Raw genomic sequence first — 17,977 nt, 5'->3', positions numbered from 1 at the left:
ACCTGCTAAACTAAAAAAGAGTTTTAGTAAATCTTCTTGGTTCTTTCGGTAAAGTCACGTAGAATGGAAATAATAAAATAATAAAAATAAAATATAATAAAATAATTCTCACGACGTTTCGGCCACAACGCAAGCAGCCGTCCTCAGGTGGAGCAGCTCTGTCGAGAAGACAGACAAAGAACCAAGAAGATGAATCCCTGCAGTCACGAAAGCTTTAAATCGAAATTTAGTTTTAGTAAAAATAATTGCATGTGGATGCTTATCGCGAGATCCGGCAGAGAGCCAAAAGGCCCTCTGCCCGCCCGCAGGAGCAATCAGATAAACGCAGCGGCCTCCTCGCCTGAACAAGATGAACACGCCGTAATGGGGGGGCATAATAAGCTGGGTAAGCAATGAAATAAATAAGCGGCGGCTCCAAATTCGGTTTTCAAACGTCCCACAATCAGGCATCTTCAATCTCAAACGAAGAGCCCCTCGTTGTCTTTCGCAATGGGCGGTCCTAAATAATTGGTGGGCATTCCGTTCCTGTGGCGAGTGCCAGGTCATCCGTAACACCTCACGGATGACCCTATTTCACACAGGTGTCTACAACGATACCCGTGTGGAATCGTGTGTGCAAGAATCAACTTCATCGGGGTCGTGAACGCAGCATTAGTGGCCTCGCGTGAAAACGCAAGGTACATTTTGCGACGAGATTTTTGTTAGTTTTGTTCGCCCGTTTGTTATTGTCTACGCTAAAGGCCGCCACCAAACTCGCTCGGCTCCAAGGACTCATTCGAATTGGCAGAGGCGTTGAAATCTGGATTCGAACCCAGGCTCTCGGCGGCGGTGCCCGCCGCCTCAAGGGTCTAGCCGAGGAATAAACTCTCCGAGCCGCACGGCCACTTCCGACAGCGATGGCTTCTCATCGATCATCCTGCGCTTATTATCCTGCCTCTTTGAATTTCACAGCACCGCTGGCGTGCGGGCAGACTGCTGGGTAAGCGGACGGGGCAGTGCATTTGTGAGTGGATTGGTGGCAGGATGAGTGGGTGGCGGGGTGGACGGGTGAGTGCGTTTGTGAGTGGTTGGGTATGTGGGGGTGAGTTCGGTGACCGGATGCGTGGATGGGTGGGTAGGTGGATGGGTGAGTGTGCAGGTGAGTTGGGTGGGTGGGTGAGTTGGGTGACTGGATGGGTGGCTGGGTGGACGAACGGATAGGCGAGTGGATAGGCGAGTAGATGGTTGAGTGGATGGGCGAGTGAGCTTGTGAGCATATGGACGGGTGAGTGGATGAGTGAGTTGTGTAGGTAGGCGGGCAAGTTTGTAAGTGGATGGGTGAGTGGGTGGCTTGATGGTTGGCTGGATGGATGAGTGGGTAAGGGTGAGTGGATTGGTAGATGGGTGGGCTGAGTGTGTGAGAGGTATTCAGGTGGGGGGGTGGTGGGGAAGCAGGAATTTTGAGCTCGGCTTAATAAGCTCAGCTAAAATCCCGACCTCCCGAGGCGAATTTAGCGCTCGTTTTCATTACGCGGACAGTTCAGGCTGAGACACTAAAGCGGGCTGACAAGCCGTAACGGTAATCAATCCGTCGGCCCGCGTACGTCGATTAACGCGGCCCGGGCTCATTGACATTCGTTATCACTCGCTCGGTACGATGACGAGCCCGACAGCGGTCGTCACGCAGATCTGTGAAGGGGTTTTGCGGCCCGTTGAAGCGGCCGCTCAAAGTGGTTAACAACCCTGCGCACTCTTGAACCCAGCGATGCCACCAACGCACATCCCACCACCCGAGTTCGAGTCCCGACCACGGCTACCTCAACCAACCGGTGGCCTTTAACGTAGATCTGTGAGGTTTGTGGCAGAGGTTGCTGGGAAGCTTGCCCTCTCGAGCCTGCCCCGAGAGGGTTCATTTCCCAGCCACGGCGAAAATCGGCGGCGGAAAGCGCACCAGCACCCTGAACAATATAAACTCAACACGCCCGTCAAGCGCACGGGTCAAGAGCAACAACGAGTTTCCTTCCTCATAGCTCTTGGGAGCAACGAGGAAGGAGGAGCCCGGCCGTTGCCGTAACGTCACCTGTCAATAAAACACAAAATCGTTCCCATCGCAAATGTGTGCTATGCGGAAGGGCCACGGTGTCATTGACGAGTGCGTTGATCTCTTAAAAAAAAAAGAAACATTCTAATACAGAACCACAGTCCCAAGTTACTGGTGGGTCTACATGTCAGCAGGAGGGCAGTGCAGTGAAAACAATCCATTGTTTGTACTCTACTGTACTGTACTTCTATGCTCCCACGTCGATGATCCACGTCCAATGGACTCGTGCGAAGTGCAGTGCTGTACGGCAAGTTCAAATAACACCCAGGACACACACAGCCTGCCAGAGAGGCCCTCATCCAGCAGTGGATTGGCACACGGGCTGCACGTGTACATAATGTCCTACTACTACTGTTCTGTGTATCAAGTTGTGGTCTGTCCCAGCTGTTGCCTGCACCTCTATAGGGTATCACTGATGATGATGGATGTTCCTGTTCGGTGACGATGGCATCGCGGGATATCCAAAGAGGATGGATTCCTGCAGTCAGGAAAGCTTCAAGTCGAGATTATAGCTGGGTAACTGGCTCAGACGGGATTTCCCGTGGAACGAGTGAACTTGGAATCGAATTCAACACCGGTGCACATTGCGGACACCAGATGCACAGCAGGGAACTCAACCCAGATCACAGCAGGGAACCCAGATCACAGTAGGAACCTACACCCTCCCCCCACCACCAGCTCTACATCTTCCCCCCACCACCAGCTCTACACCTCCCCCCCCCCACCAGCTCTACACCTTCCCCCCACCACCAGCTCTACACCCTCCCCCCCCACCACCTGCTCTACACCTTCCCCCCACCACCACCAGCTCTACACCTCCCCGCCACCACCTGCTCTACACCTCCCGCCACCACCTGCTCTACACCCTCCCCCCACCACCAGCTCTACACCTTCCCCCCACCACCAGCTCTACACCTTCCCCCCCACCACCAGCTCTACACCCTCCCCCCACTACCAGCTCTACACCTTCCCCCCACCACCAGCTCTACACCTTCCCCCCCACCACCACCTCTACACCTTCCCCCCCACCACTCCACTCGCCTAAACTCAGGCCCCCTCCGTCACTGGCCCGTGCGTGGTAAAGTTGCTCAGAGTTGATGCTCAGAGTTGATGCTCACCGGTAATGTGACCGCTCCTCCTCCTCCACCACCTCCTCCCTCCTGCTGCTGCTGCTGGTGGGAGCCGCTCTGCGCGATGGTTCCAGCCGCGCCGCTCCCCCAGCACACACAGAGTCCGCCAACAAGACAGACCCCCCCGTGTCACCTCGCTTGGCAGAGCGTTCGTGGGGGGGGGGGGGGCACGTGCTGTTTTGCGAGTGGCACCTCCCGAGGGCTGGCACGGGACACACGAGGGAGATGGGGGGTGGTCAGCACCACGCCCGGCAGGCAATACCACCGCCACCACCAAACACCACCACCACCAAATCCACAGGCGTCTGCCTTGAAACCCACCCCTGCCCTGCTCTCGCTCTCTCTCTCTCTCTTCGCTCTCCCCCGCCTCCACGCTGTTGCTCGCACTCTCTGCTCGCACTCGCTGCTAGGAGGCGGGGGGGAGATGTGGTACCGGGGGGTGTGGGAGCGGTTTTGTGGAACTTCGTATTCTCTCTCGCCTGCTCACCCCTCCCACCCACCCTGCTCACCCCTCCCACCCACCCTGCTCACCCCTCCCACCCACCCACCCTGCTCACCCCTCCCTCCCACCACCCACCCTAGCTCTCCCTCCCTCCCACCCACCCACCCACCCTACTCTTCCCTCCCTCCCACCCACCCACCCACCCTACTCACCCCTCCCTCCCACCCACCCACCCTACTCACCCCTCCCTCCCACCCACCCACCCACCCTACTCACCCCTCCCTCCCACCCACCCTACTCACCCCTCCCTTCCACCCACCCACCCTACTCACCTCACCCCTCCCTCCCACCCACCGACCCTACTCACCTCACCCCTCCCTCCCACCCACCCACCCTACTCATCCCTCCCTCCCACCCACCCACCCTACTCACCCCTCCCTCCCACCCACCCTACTCACCCCTCCCACCCACCCACCCTACTCACCCCTCCCACCCACCCACCCGACTCACCCCTCCATCCCACCCACCCTGCTCACCCCTCCCTCCCTCCCACCCACCCTACTCACCCCTCCCTCCCTCCCTGCTCCCCCCTCCTTCCCACCCACCCTACTCACCCCCTCCCTCCCACCCACCCGACTCACCCCTTCCACCCACCCGACTCACCCCTCCATCCCTGCTCCCCCCTCCTTCCCACCCACCCTACTCACCCCTCCCTCCCACCCACCCTGCTCACCCCTCCTTCCCACCCACCCACCCTGCTCACCCCTCCCTCCCACCCACCCACCCGACTTACCCCTCCCACCCACCACCAGACTCACCCCTCCCTCCCTCCCACCCACCCTACTCACCCCTCCCTCCCACCCACCCGACTCACCCCTCCCACCCACCCGACTCACCCCTCCCTCCCTCCCTGCTCCCCCCTCCTTCCCACCCTGCTCCCCCCTCCTTCCCACCCTGCTTCCCCCCACCCACCCTGGTTCTCCCTCCCACCCACCCACCCTGCTCCTCCCTCCCACCAACCTCCTCCCTTCCCTCCCTCCCACTCATCCTTCTCCCCTCCTCCTCCATCTCTCCCATGACAACTCTCACTTCCTCTTCTGCCTCCCACCCACCCACACGACAACAACACCACCACACACTCGAACTCGTCCCACCTCTTCTCGGGCTTGTCAATAGCCACTCGGGATGAAGGAGAATGGGCCGATGGCGATTGTGGTGGAGGAGGAATGGCGGGAAGGGTTGGGGCAGGGGTTGTGACGCGAGGGTGGAGAGATGTGGCTTTGCAAGACGAAGTGTACCTAGCCTGGCACAGGCGCCGTGGTGTCGCCACCGCCACTTCGTGGTGAACGGCGGTTGTTTGTTGTTGTTGTTTGCAAGACAAGAAAGGATTTTCTGCAATTCGCTAAATGGAGTCACAACAGCCACTGGACTGGCACGTTGTTACATTTGCAGTGTGTCAATTCAAAGACACTAATAGTAGGAGGCATACAAGTTCATTCTACACTTCCCACAGTATAGGGGATAACTAGATACGGGTCAGGACAGCCAGCACGCTGCCTGACCCAACACCGACGAGGAGGTGACGACGGGTTCCATTCCCAAACCGCAGCAGCCCCGACCCAGCATCGGGGCCTCCCTTTTATCCTCCCAGCGTGGCCTGGCTCCGCCCTCGGACACGCCCCCTTATGGAACCCACCAGAAGGCTCTGGCTCTGCCCCACGTGTTCCCTCTGTCACCTTTACCCTAATTCTAGATTTGAAGCTTTCGTGACTGCAAGGATTCATACGCTTAGGTTTTTTCGGTAAAATCACGTAGGTAAAACATAAAATTAATAAAAGTAAAATATATATTTTTTAATTTTATTTTACTTTTATTAATACAATTTTATTTTTTACCTACGTGACTTTACCGAAAAACCTAAGAGTATGAACCTTTACCCTACATCCGTGCCTATCACGTGACCTACTGGCAGACCGGACGCTGTATCCTCAAATGCCCTTCACTGCTGGCTGCAGTGGCACACTTCACCTGCCCTGCTGGTGGACCGGGCTGTTACACTCGCGATCCCGCTCTCTACCAGTAACCAGCGCTACGCGCAGTAGTGACCCATTCTATGTCACTACACATTTCACCGTTACAACGTGTGCACGTGTCCCTCGCTCTACGCGGGAGTAGTAGATGCGTTCCAAAAGAAGGGCGCGCGCAAAGCGAGACCGCCCGTGGAGACAGCTGTCTGCCGAGCAGTGCATAGAAAGACAAAGATCCCCCGTATAGCCGTAGCAGACTGTTGGGGCAACCTGCTGTCATCTATGAAGGCACAAGGGGGTGTGTGGCCAGCACCACGCCCTGCCGCCTTGGTCTTCCAAAGTGGCGATGTTTACACACTGCACCAGGTACTGATTTGAGGCTGAGTCGACCTAGGGGAGGCCTCGGACCTGTTCAGATAATCATCACCGGTGTTAGCCGTGAGTGAGAATCGAACTCGGATCGCCGGCTTCGTAATGCGGCGCGCTAACCATACAAAGACAAAGATCTCCCATGTAGCCTGTCAGACTGTAGGGGCAAGTGCTGTTAGCGAGCACCTATGAAGGCCGGCACGGCACACGAGGGGGTGGGTGGCCAACACCACGCCCGGCCGCCTTCGCCTCCCTAGTGGCGATGTCTACACATCGCACCAGGTACTCAATTGAGGCTGAGTCGACCTAGGGGAGTCCCAGGACCTGTTCAGATAATCCTCACCGGTGTTGGCCGTGAGTGAGAATCGAACCCGGGTCGCCGGGTTTCGTAACGCGGCGCGCTAACCATACAGAACACACACACACGCGCACAACAACGTTGCCCCTACGTCCGACCGCATAGCCACATGTCGGGCGAATTCAACCCGCGACGGTGGAGCGAATTCGTTTGGGTAGCAGTCGGTTCAGCCGCACGTGGAGCGCGAAAACCGCACAGCCCCGAACCCGCACAGAGCGAGGGACAACCCCGCCCGTGAACTCGCGCGAGCGTCACTCGCAAACCCTCGGCTGAGGTTGCCGCGATCGTCTGGCGGCGCACAAGTCGCCGAGTGACCGCCGACCATCGGTCGCGTCCAGTGGCGTGCAAATCGGTTGACTTCAGGTTTGCCCACGGGCGGAAGAGATCGGGCGACGGGGAAGGAAACGCGCAGAGTGGCCCACGAGGACTGCAGTTTGCTGCCGTCCTTGTGCGAGAAAGGGATCATGACGTTTCCTGGCAGCATTTGCTTCGTTGGGCCCAACACTTAAACTAAAACTGTATTTTACCAGCCAAAGGCCACTGAGCTGTGCAGATGTTTTTCAGAAGCGACCTGGCCACAAATGATAGCTCAACGAAGTGGCTTATCATCGTGTGGAAATTCAACGCAAGCCAGATACTCCAAATGCCCGTTTCTCATTGCGGAGGGAAAAACCGGAGGACCCGTAAACAAAAAAAATCCACGCGACCACGGGGAGAACATTGCAAACTCTAAATATAAAATAGGCGTCAGGGTCGGGATCGAACCCACGGGCTCCTGCATACCAGGCGAGGTAGTTAACGTCTCTCCAGAAAAACAGTCTCAACAGGCCCAGTAAGGAACATGGCAGATGCAGTTTTTTTTGTGTTTGCCCGATTATATGATCTTTTTAATGGTTAATGACGAAGATAATTAAACGTTAATAATTCCAGAACCACTCTCTGAGGCTCAGAGGGCATGCTGGGACATCATCAGTAATATGCAAATGTCCGTTCGACATTTTCGTTCATTTGTGCATAATTGACTTTGCATATCACCAATTTTACCCTAATTCTACTATTGTATGCAACTTATTATGCACTGTCGTCGGAGAATTAATACGATCATAATTATTATAATTATTTGCAGCCCTGTGTCAATCCACTGCTGGATGATGATGATGATGACCTCACCACGATATGTGCCGGTCACGAGAGCGAGGTTATTTAATCATACTTCACCACGCTGATCAGTGCGTGGGGAGGGGTGACGGGTCTGCTGTTTCAGATATCAGATATCACGCAGATGTTAGCCGTGGCCGGGAACTGAACTCGGATCGTTCAGAGCACAATGCGCTAACCACTTACGCTGCCGCCACCGCTAAAGGCACCACAAATCAATATCGGTTGGTGTGAAATAACAAAAATGTTAAGACACAAAAAAATCAGCCAATCTCAAGCTGCATTTGTTTAAGCAGGCAAACTCTGGCCGGGTTTGGACCTTTTTGAGTCTCATCAGCAGAGCCAGGCTGTGCGCTATGGATTACCAGTTGGTATTGGCAAGAGCAACTCTGCATAAACAAACTTTGGGTCACACAAAACCCCAATAAACCCATGACGAGCTTAATTTATATAGTGAACATATCACGATTACATATTCATTACTTTGATAGCGGACAAAATCACGGAGCTCCCACTGCAGCTATGGTGACAATTGTGTCTCGGTAATGTTTTCCTACGTAACCTTTTACTATGCTAATTTGAAATGAAATATGACCCTATGCCAACACATCCACCGCTAAGTCAATAACCATGAACGGCTGAGCTGTGTGTCCTCAATAAGGGTAAATATATAAATGGTGTGCATGCAGTTTGAAAGCACAAGGCTAAAGATCCACTGATTAGCTCTCACAGAAAACCAACGTCTCTAAACAGGGGGTTGGCAACCAAAATAAAAAAGAAGAGCCATTTTTAAATCCTTTATATTAAGTTCACTTGCTTGCTTGCTTGCTTGCGCGCTTACGACCGTGCAAATCTTTCGGTCGTTTTTTTAACCCACTTACCGTGATCCAATAGAGCTGACATTTTGCACACAGACTCGTTGTGCGTGACAATTTATTTTCGTGAAAATATTTTTTCCATAACTTTACACTTTTTAGGAAAAAATTTTATATTAAATTACCAATTGCTTAATGGTGGCAGGCAATCATCTGACCCATAGGTGGCAGCCATCTCAAGCCAGAGGACGAGAGGACTCTAGCCGCCACGCATATAAAAGGATTTATAGTGAAAAACTTAGTTTTTACGGGTTAATTTTTGTTGTTGTTTCTAATTCGGTAACAAACAAAAAAAGACCCAAAGTTTCGAGATCCGCCATGCACGTGGATGATTACGAGACGGTGGCCCTCGATAAAGTGACGTCACGAAAGCGGCACCTCAAAAGAGCCACCGCAGGTTGCCGACCCCCCTGGTCTGTAACCCAAAATCGTGTCAAATGTGCCCGAGTTTGCGGGATCATCTAAGCTAAGCGGGCGTCGAGCCTGGCTTTATTACTTGAAAGGGAGAATTGGCAGGCTGGTGCTCTCAGGTTGGACTACCACGCGGCACAATGTCCGACGTTTCGCTCCACGTGCCGCTTGGAGCTCCCGAGAAAGAATATCTCTGGGCATGGGGGGGGGGGGGGGAACACAAACCCATCAGGATTTCCCGAAGAAGTGCATTGTGGTCCTCTTTTTCGGAAGCCACCGGCAAAGGAAATTTGAGCAAATGTGACCAACAAAAAGCAGCAGCAGCAGTGATGCAGCGATAAAGAACCGTGAACCGGTTTCGCGGTAATTAGGACTCATCAGTGCAGTAATGCAGTAATAGTACACCACGTAGGTTGAGCTCCCACTTCCAACACCACGGGGCCCATTAGCTTGGCTCATGCCAACAGTAATCAAATCTGTCAATGACAAACAAATCCCATGGTGGTGATGAGTCCTCACAATGACAAAACCGGTCCAGGATTGTGTTTCACCGCATCACTGCTGCTGTCTGTCAGTCTGCCACATTTGCTCAAATTTATTTTGACGGTGACCACAGACAAAAAAGACCACAATGCTCTTATTCAGGAACTGCTAATGGCTTTTGCAAAAATGCACGGCGGCCGTGCACTTTTGACACAATTCAGGAATCGCTCACCACTGATGTTAGCTGTGGGCAGGAATGAAACTCGGGTCACTTGGTTCCTAGCGCGATGCGCTAAACCCAACATGACAGTTCAATACCCGGCCCTGTCCACTGTCCCCTTTCACCCCCCCTCTCACGGCAACCCCCAAACCTTCACCAACGCCGACCAGTGTGCTGAACTATGACCTTAGAAGATCGCTATCATCATCAGCCTTGGCCTATCGACTGCTGGATGACGGCCTCCCCAAGCCGCCGCTGACTCTCACGGTTTTGCGGTTCTGTCCTTTGGGAAGATGAGCAGCAAGCGAAACGTCTGCTGCTCTGACCCCCATAACCGAACAGCTTGTGGCTTGCATCACATTCACATTCACCAGCACCACCACCCTCAAGCGGTTAACAATTGTACACTTGTTTCCTGACCAGATGCCCCTCTCCTGATAGACAAAGTCAACACCGGGGCAGCTCCTGGTGCAAGCTGACAGGACGCCCAGCTCTCAACACTGGGGCAGCTTCTCCTGGCGCTAGCTGACAGGACGCCCAGCTCTCAACAATGTGGCAGCTTCGCCTGGTGCTAGCTGATAGGGGCACCCAGCTCTCAACACTGGCGCTAGCTGATGGGGCACCCAGCTCTCCGAGCGACTGGCCACTGGACCGTCCTCTCCGTTGCGTGTGGTTTGTGTATCCTTCCCCCCCCCCCCCCCCCTAATTATATTGTGTTTCTCCTGTGTGCCTGCCACTCATCATTTCCGGGCCTGCTGCCACTACATTAGATTTCAGCGAGTTACGCTGAAGAGGGGTGGGGGACGGTGGACGCTTGAGCGATTGCCAGGCAACTGAGAGAAGGCCACCCTCCCTCCACTCCGGCCCAAGGTCCCCCAGTCCGTTGCCACCGGCAACCGCGCAGCGACGCCATTGGATGATGAGGTTACCGTGGCGACGGCAGCTTCGGTCTCTGTCGCCACGTGGCAACCGGAGAAACGCAATGGAAATGCGATGGGTGAGGGATGGGGGGTTTTGGGTGGTCAGGTGAGGTGAGGTGAGTGAGGGGTCGGTGAGATGCAGTGTGAATTTAGTCAGCAGTTTATTTGTCTTTGTCTGGGTCTCGTCAAAGGCAAGCTGTAGAGTTTTGGTCTTGGCCGGCGGATTTCAGTATCAGAATCTTTATGAAAATAAGGATAGGGTTTTTTCCCTTTCTGGCAATACAACAGTTGTGTTAGGATGTTCAAGTAGCAAATATATATATTTGGCAAGGGATTGAGTCTGAATTAACCACACGCACTTGTGGTGAACGTGCAAACAAACATGTTCTGCCAATCTTTGTTTTTTTTGCATGCTCACCACCAGCATGTGTGTGTGGTTAATGCAGATTCCATTCATTGCCAAATGTATCTATTTGGTGTTTGAACATCTTAACACGCCTGTTCTATTGCCAGAAAATGTAAAGCCTATTCTTATTTTTCATACTTTGATAAAAGGCAAAAAGGTCCCATTAGATTCTTTATTTATCCTGAAGGAATCTGATGAGCTATGAAGCTTCTTTTCCACAGATGTCAACTAGGTCATTCACGCTGCACATCTAGCAACTATTGATGCTATCCAACGAATTATTACACTCAACACACAGTGATGATGATACGTTGCCATTCATGACTATTTTATTTTGGGTTAGATTGCCATGTAGGTACAATAGCAATGGTTATTTTTTTTTACTATAACCCTCCACCACCCGACAGAGCCAATCACATCAAGTTGTTACGTCATGGGAAAAAATGCCTTCAACTGATTTGAGTTTTCAGCAAACCGGCGGAGGAATTTTGAAAAGCAAGCAATATCTTGACAATCTGATACGACATTTCGCTAGAGATTACATTTTGCGATACGTTGCAAGCTATGTCGTCAGTTTGAGAAATGTTGTAAGTTGCTTTTCAAAGACCATTCTGAAGAGAAAGAGAGAGAGATTCACGGTCATACTCTTAGTCTGGCCGACTCGAGCGAGTCAATAGTTTGGTCCACTCCTAATTATGAATGTTGGCGAGAGGGGCAGCAACATTTTCACCGGACCACAACCAGTGCCGGATTATCCTAGTACGGGTCCCGCACTTTCAAGGGCCCCACGCTAAATGCTTTCAAGCTATCAATTTCGGTTCAGTGATTCTGCACTTGCTCTATTGCTATAGTACTATACCGCCTTCAACTTTTATGAACGACTGGGTGTTTAAGGTTAGCGATTTGTCGTATGATCTGGCTGTATAGCAAATGAAAAAATACGATTACTTTACTATGCAAGTAAAAAATTTGTGTTTTAGTATTTACGTGTTTATTTATTTAAGTTAGGGCCCCTTTATAACATATATTACAGGCCCCGCACTTGCTTAATCCGGCAATACGACCAAAAAAAGATATATACATTCGGCAACCAAGAGATGTATTTTTTAAAATCAACGATGCTTGAGCGATGAGGACAACCGACTGCCCACCAGAGGTCAAATGTTGACCGTGACGACACGTAATTAACGACTCTGATCGATAGTGAATCTGCTCGTTAACACCGGTGGTACGGAGCACACGGAGGGTCTTCGTCGTCAACCATGATCGATCCACTGCTGGATGAAGGCCTCCCCAAGCCGTCACCATCCTCTTCCAGGATCCACCTCGTGCCTACTTGTAGATCTGTCTCGTTTAATGTGCTCCATCTCCCCGGTGCACGTGCTCCCAGGCACGTCCCCGCACTCGGCCGCCACTTCGTCGCCGAATCTCGACAATCTCCCGATCATTTACACCATGGGAACCTCATTTGCCAGTAAAAATATGATAATTGGATTTTTTACCCTTCTATCTGGCAACAAAACTGACACCTTTTTACGAGGAGTCATGTTTGCATAGACCACAATACCTGCAGCCATAATGCAAACAAAAAACATACTCTGATAATGTATGCACTGTCCTTGAAGTTGATTGGTCCACACCCGAGACAGCTTTCCTTAGAACCTAGTCTCACATGGGTTGGACCAGATGACGCCAAAAGGCGCACAACTCAAAGACAATGCACCATCAGAGTATGAGAGCTCGGGCTAAGCATTTACACCATGGGAACCTCATTTGCCAGTAGCAAAATATGATAAGGGTATAAAACCAATTATCAATCTCCCGATCGTCGTCCCTTCCACAGCGACCGTCTGCTGCCATGGCGTGCTGGCTCCTTTTAGCAGCAGTCAGCTACGAGGTCTCTCACCTGCCGCACGTGATCTCGATTGTCGTCATCTCCTTTCCATCTTTCTCTCACAATGTGATCGAACGTGCGTATCGCCATGTCTCTTGACACACGTTCCTGATTTTCGGTTTTAATTGTCCCTAATATAGGGCTTTTTTTGGGTTAGATCGCGTAGATATACATGTGTCGTTAAACCCGCCACCAGCCGAGACAACCAATTGGTAAGGGGTTGTCACGTAGCATTACAACTAGCATAATCGATGATGCTAGTTGTAATTACTGGCGAAACGTCGTACTCGGATTGTAAATGTTGTGGATTTGCTTTTCAACACACCGGTGTGCTGTACTCGTAACGAATTGGCACGTTCTGTTGACGTGTCAGACAACCCTTACTAATTGGCTGTGTCGGGTGGTGGCGGGTTTAACGGCACATTTATATATTTACGCAAACTAACCCCCCCCCCCAAAAAAACTCTATATTATTGATGATATTGGTCGCGAAAGCTCCTGCGTGTTAAACAGATCGAATTGTCTTCGTTAATACTCGTACCCAGTAAACATGCCAAACGTTGGCAAAACGTTGCCATGTTTCCTGGGTATTTTAGATCCACATCATAGTGCCCCTCCCCCACGTATACAGCGCCTGAGATGCAATTACAAATAGACACTTTAAATTACAAATAATATTGTCTTGCAACTCATTTGGAAATCGGATATCTAGACACTTTAAATGACAAATAATATTGCCTTGCAACTAATTGGGGAATCGGATATTTAGACACTTTAAATGACAAATAATGTTGCCTTGCATCTCATTGGGAAATCGGATAGTGAACGTGAACATCTTACTCCGATGTACCCAACGTGTCGCGAGCGACGCGAACCAAGCTGAACAGCTTTGCGTGCTCACGAAGCAATGGCACCGGCACGGGATGGGCTTCATCCAGCAGCGGATAGATCCTGGCCGATGACGAAAAGCGTCGACGACGACAGCGGCGGTGGTGGTGGTGATGGTGGTGGTGATGGTGGTGGTGGTGGTTGTGATGGTGGCGGTGGTGGCGGTGGTGGTGGTGATGGTGGTGGTGGTGGTGGCGGTGGTGGTGGTGGTGGTGGTGATGGTGGTGGTGATGGTGGTGGTGGTGATGGCGGTGGTGGTGGTGATGGTGGTGGTGGTGGTGATGGTGGTGGTGATGGTGGTGGTGGTGGTTGTGATGGTGGCGGTGGTGGCGGTGGTGGTGGTGATGGTGGTTGTGATGGTGGCGGTGGTGGCGGTGGTGGTGGTGATGGTGGTGGTGATGGTGGCGGTGGTGGTGGTGGCGGTGGTGGTGGTGGTGGCGGCGGCGGTGGCAGTGGCGGTGGCGATGATGGTGGCGGTGATGGTGATGGTGGTAGTGGTGATGGTGGCGGTGGTGGTGATGATGGCGTTGGTGGTGGTGGTGATGGTGGTGGTGATGGTGGTGGTGATGGTGCTGGTGGTGGTGTTGGCGGTGGTGGTGTTGGCGGTGATGGTGATGGTGGTAGTGATGGTGGTGGTTATGGTGGTGGTGGTGGGCTTTACCGGTTGCGTCCGCTCCGGTGACCCGCGTAATTCCGGAGCAGATATTCCGGTTTGCCGTGGTGGTTGCCGCAGTAGGCGCGGTGTGGTACAGTCAACTGCGCGATTTCAGTTTTCCACACCTGTTGACATTACCTGCTAATGACCCCCCCAACCCGCCCCGACCCGATCTGTCTCCGTGACGGGGTTCGAACGCCAAAGGACGTGGCCCTAACAACCATTCACGTGGGTGTGGAGGTCTGTCGAAAAATAAAGAGTAATTGCCACACGCCCATTCGGAGGCATTTCAGTGGCGCTTATTTGAACGCAGATCTGCATTGAAAAATAAAGAGAGATTCTGGTCCCGATCGGATTACGTCTGATCGTCTTGTAAAGGAAACCGAGGCGTCGGTTAGTGGCGTGTTCCCGATTTCGGGTTTGTCCCGAATAGGATCTGAAAATCGTGCCAAGGTATATTGATCACATTTCGAAAGATAAATCGTTTCGCGTTGAACCGAAAACGTGACGTGGACAGAAAGCGATCGAGGGCGGTTCTGTGACATCCATCGCATCCATCCCATTCATCCCACCATCACATCCATCACATTAATAACATCCATCATATTAATCACATCCATCATATTAATCACATCCATCACATCCACCGCACCCATCACTCGCGTGCTGTTCACACCACATGTGCCGTCACGTGGTTGAAATGTGACATCGCTCTTTGCATGAACTGTCCAATCGTCGAACGTTTTCACCCATTGAAATGTATGTTACACGTTTAAGTTAAACGAGAAATGTCTTTTTTAAGCTTATAAATTGTAGTTGCAGAAACGATTACCGTTATTACAATGCAAGTGCAACAACATGAAATGCGCTTAACGTTCAATCGGAAACAGATCCCCATTATAAGCAAATAAAACAAACTGCATTAGTCATGATCTCTGACTCACAACTTTAACAAAACAGGAGCGCGTGTCTATATGAACAGCAGCAGCGCTGTTGTCAATCCACTCCTGATAGAGCCACCCCCACCTGCCCCACGTTGTCAGTCGTGGGGGTTACTTAGCCATACTTAATCACGTACCCACGCATTGAACAGCTCCACTCGCTCATTCACATGCAACCACAAACAACAACTTCTTGGTTCTTTCGGTAAAGTCACGTAGAAGGGAAATAATAAAATAATAAAAATAAAATATAATAAAATATTTTAATAAAAATAAAACATAATAAAATATTTTATTATGTTTTATTTTTATTATTTTATTATTTCCCTTCTACGTGACTTTAATTTTATTATGTTTTATTTTTATTATTTTATTACTTCCCTTCTAGGTGAATTTACCGAAAGAACCAAGAAGATGAATCCCTGCAGTCACGAAAGCTTTAAATCGAAACACAAACAAGAAGACAAATATACCCCCCCCCCCCGTGTAGCCTTAACAGACTGTAGGAGCAAGTGCTGTTAGCGAATAGCGCCTATCAAGGTCGGCACGCCCCACGCCCGGCCGCCTTTGTCTCCCCAGTGACGATGTTTGCACACCGCAACAGGTACTCATTTAAGGCTGAGTCGACCTAGGACGGAGGCCCAGGACCGGTTCAGATAATTGTTACTGGTGCTGGCCACATTCAACCACACAGACCCGCTCCTGACAACTGCTGACAACTCATCTGAACTAAGTGGCGGTGACGTCACCACACCGCTTGTGCCAGGCTAGGTGCGTCATGTGAAGCATGTCGAAGGCTCGCTAGCAGGTCACGGGCCAGAGACAATGTGCCTTGGGTTGGCTGACATTCAAAGACAATATATCACCCGAAAATATATTTTTTAATAACAGACTGCAGGGGCAGGTGCTGATAGCGAGTAACCACGCCCGACCGCCTTTGTCTGCGCTTCCCAGTGGCGATGTTTATGCACACGTACGCATTTGAGGCCGAGTCGACCTAGAGGAAGGCCAAGACCGGTTCGGTTAATCGTCACTGGTGCTTGGTGGCCGTGAGCGGGAATCCGAACCCACGAACCGCTCCCCACGCAACACCAACCGATGTTCATCAACCACAAAGTAGCGCTCGTGCCAGGCTAGGTGCACTCTGCGGCCACGTGAAGTGTCGAAGGCCCGCTGGCGGCAGGGGGTCACGGAACAGACCCAGGTTGCCGCGGGTTGACCGACTGAGATGACTTGGCAGATGCTTTAGCTGACACATCCACCAGCTGACACATTCACCAGCAGACACGCACCAGCTGACACGTCCACCAGCTGACATGTCCACCAGCTGACACATTCACCAGCTGACACACACCCACCAGCTGACAAAAAAGATCCCCCGTATAGCCTTAACAGACTGTAGGGGCAAGTGCTGTTAGCGAGCACACACCACACCAGCTGACACACACCACACCAGCTGACACACACCACACCAGCTGACACACACCAGCTGACACGTTCACCAGCTGACACACCCTAGCTGACACACACCCACCAGCTGATACACCCTAGCTGACACACACCACACCAGCTGACACACACCAGCTGACACACCCTCGCTGACACACACCCACCAGCTGATACACCCTAGCTGACACACACCACACCAGCTTACACACACCAGCTGACACACACCAGCTGACACGTTCACCAGCTGACACGTTCACTAGCTGACACACACCAGCTGACACACCCTAGCTGACACACACCACACCAGCTGACACGTTCACCAGCTGACACATTCACCAGCAGACACGCACCAGCTGACACACTCCAGCTGACACACACCCTAGCTGACACACACCCACCAGCTGACACACCAGCTGACACATCCACCAGCTGACACACACCAGCAGACACACACCAGCTGACACACTCCAGCTGACACACACCCTAGCTGACACACACCACACCAGCTGACACATTCACCAGCAGACACGCACCAGCTGACACACTCCAGCTGACACACACCAGCTGACACACACCCACCAGCTGATACACCCTAGCTGACACACACCACACCAGCTGACACACACCAGCTGACACACACCACACCAGCTGACACACACCAGCTGACACACACACACCAGCTGACACACACCACACCAGCTGACACGTCCATCCACAGCACTCACCAAACTCACAAGTCACTCAAAAACAACTCACACTCTGCCCACAAAGTCACTCAACCCTTCCCAGACTCGTACACACTCACCCGTTGCAGGCGGAGTAGGCGCGCGTTCCCAGAGGATCCGTGCTTGTTTCGGTGACAAACGCCGTTCGAACGCAACTCGTGTGGCAAGTAACAAGTGGCATGTCCGTCTGTGTGTCAATTGTTGCGGAAGCGTGACGTCAGCGCCACCAGATGCCGGTGGCCGTGGACCGCGCCTCTCGTGGCGAGCTGCGGTGTGTGTGGCAAGTTCAGTGTCTCGATCCCAACTCCACAACCCGTGCTCGGTCCGTCTCCCTCCTTGCACGCCCTCCCCCACTGGCATCAACGTCCCATCTACATTAAGCTGCACTGCGCATAGACTCGGCACTGACTAATAGACTTCAAGACTGCCCCATAGACTCAGCACTGCCCATATACTTAACACTGCCCATAGACTCAACACTGCCCATAGACTCAACACTGACCAATAGACTTGAACACTGCCCCATAGACTCAACACTGCCCCATA

General features: G+C 52.2%; 1 protein-coding gene across 4 annotated transcripts in view; it reads right to left on the bottom strand.

Annotated features, from left to right (window-relative positions):
• LOC133348898 (rabphilin-3A-like) overlaps positions 1–17,688 on the bottom strand; it is a 50,979-nt gene extending 33,291 nt beyond the window's left edge. The window contains exons 1-2 of one of the 4 annotated variants that reach the window (XM_061561997.1): positions 17,512–17,688; positions 3,199–3,412 (exon numbers count right to left, since the gene is read on the bottom strand). The gene's annotated coding sequence lies outside the window, so the exon portion shown is untranslated. Of the gene's footprint in view, positions 1–3,198; positions 3,619–14,322; positions 14,342–17,511 lie in introns of those variants that run through there. The other 3 variants (XM_061561996.1, XM_061562000.1, XM_061561998.1) reach the window with 3 other exon arrangements.
• Positions 17,689–17,977: the final 289 nt, after the last annotated feature.

Source organism: Lethenteron reissneri, chromosome 28 (assembly GCF_015708825.2).
Source record: "Lethenteron reissneri isolate LAM-NWPU_2019-01 chromosome 28, ASM1570882v1, whole genome shotgun sequence".
Classification (NCBI taxonomy): domain Eukaryota; kingdom Metazoa; phylum Chordata; class Hyperoartia; order Petromyzontiformes; family Petromyzontidae; genus Lethenteron; species Lethenteron reissneri.
Note: the sequence above shows the minus strand (reverse complement) of the source record. Positions and strands in the feature narration are given on the sequence as shown.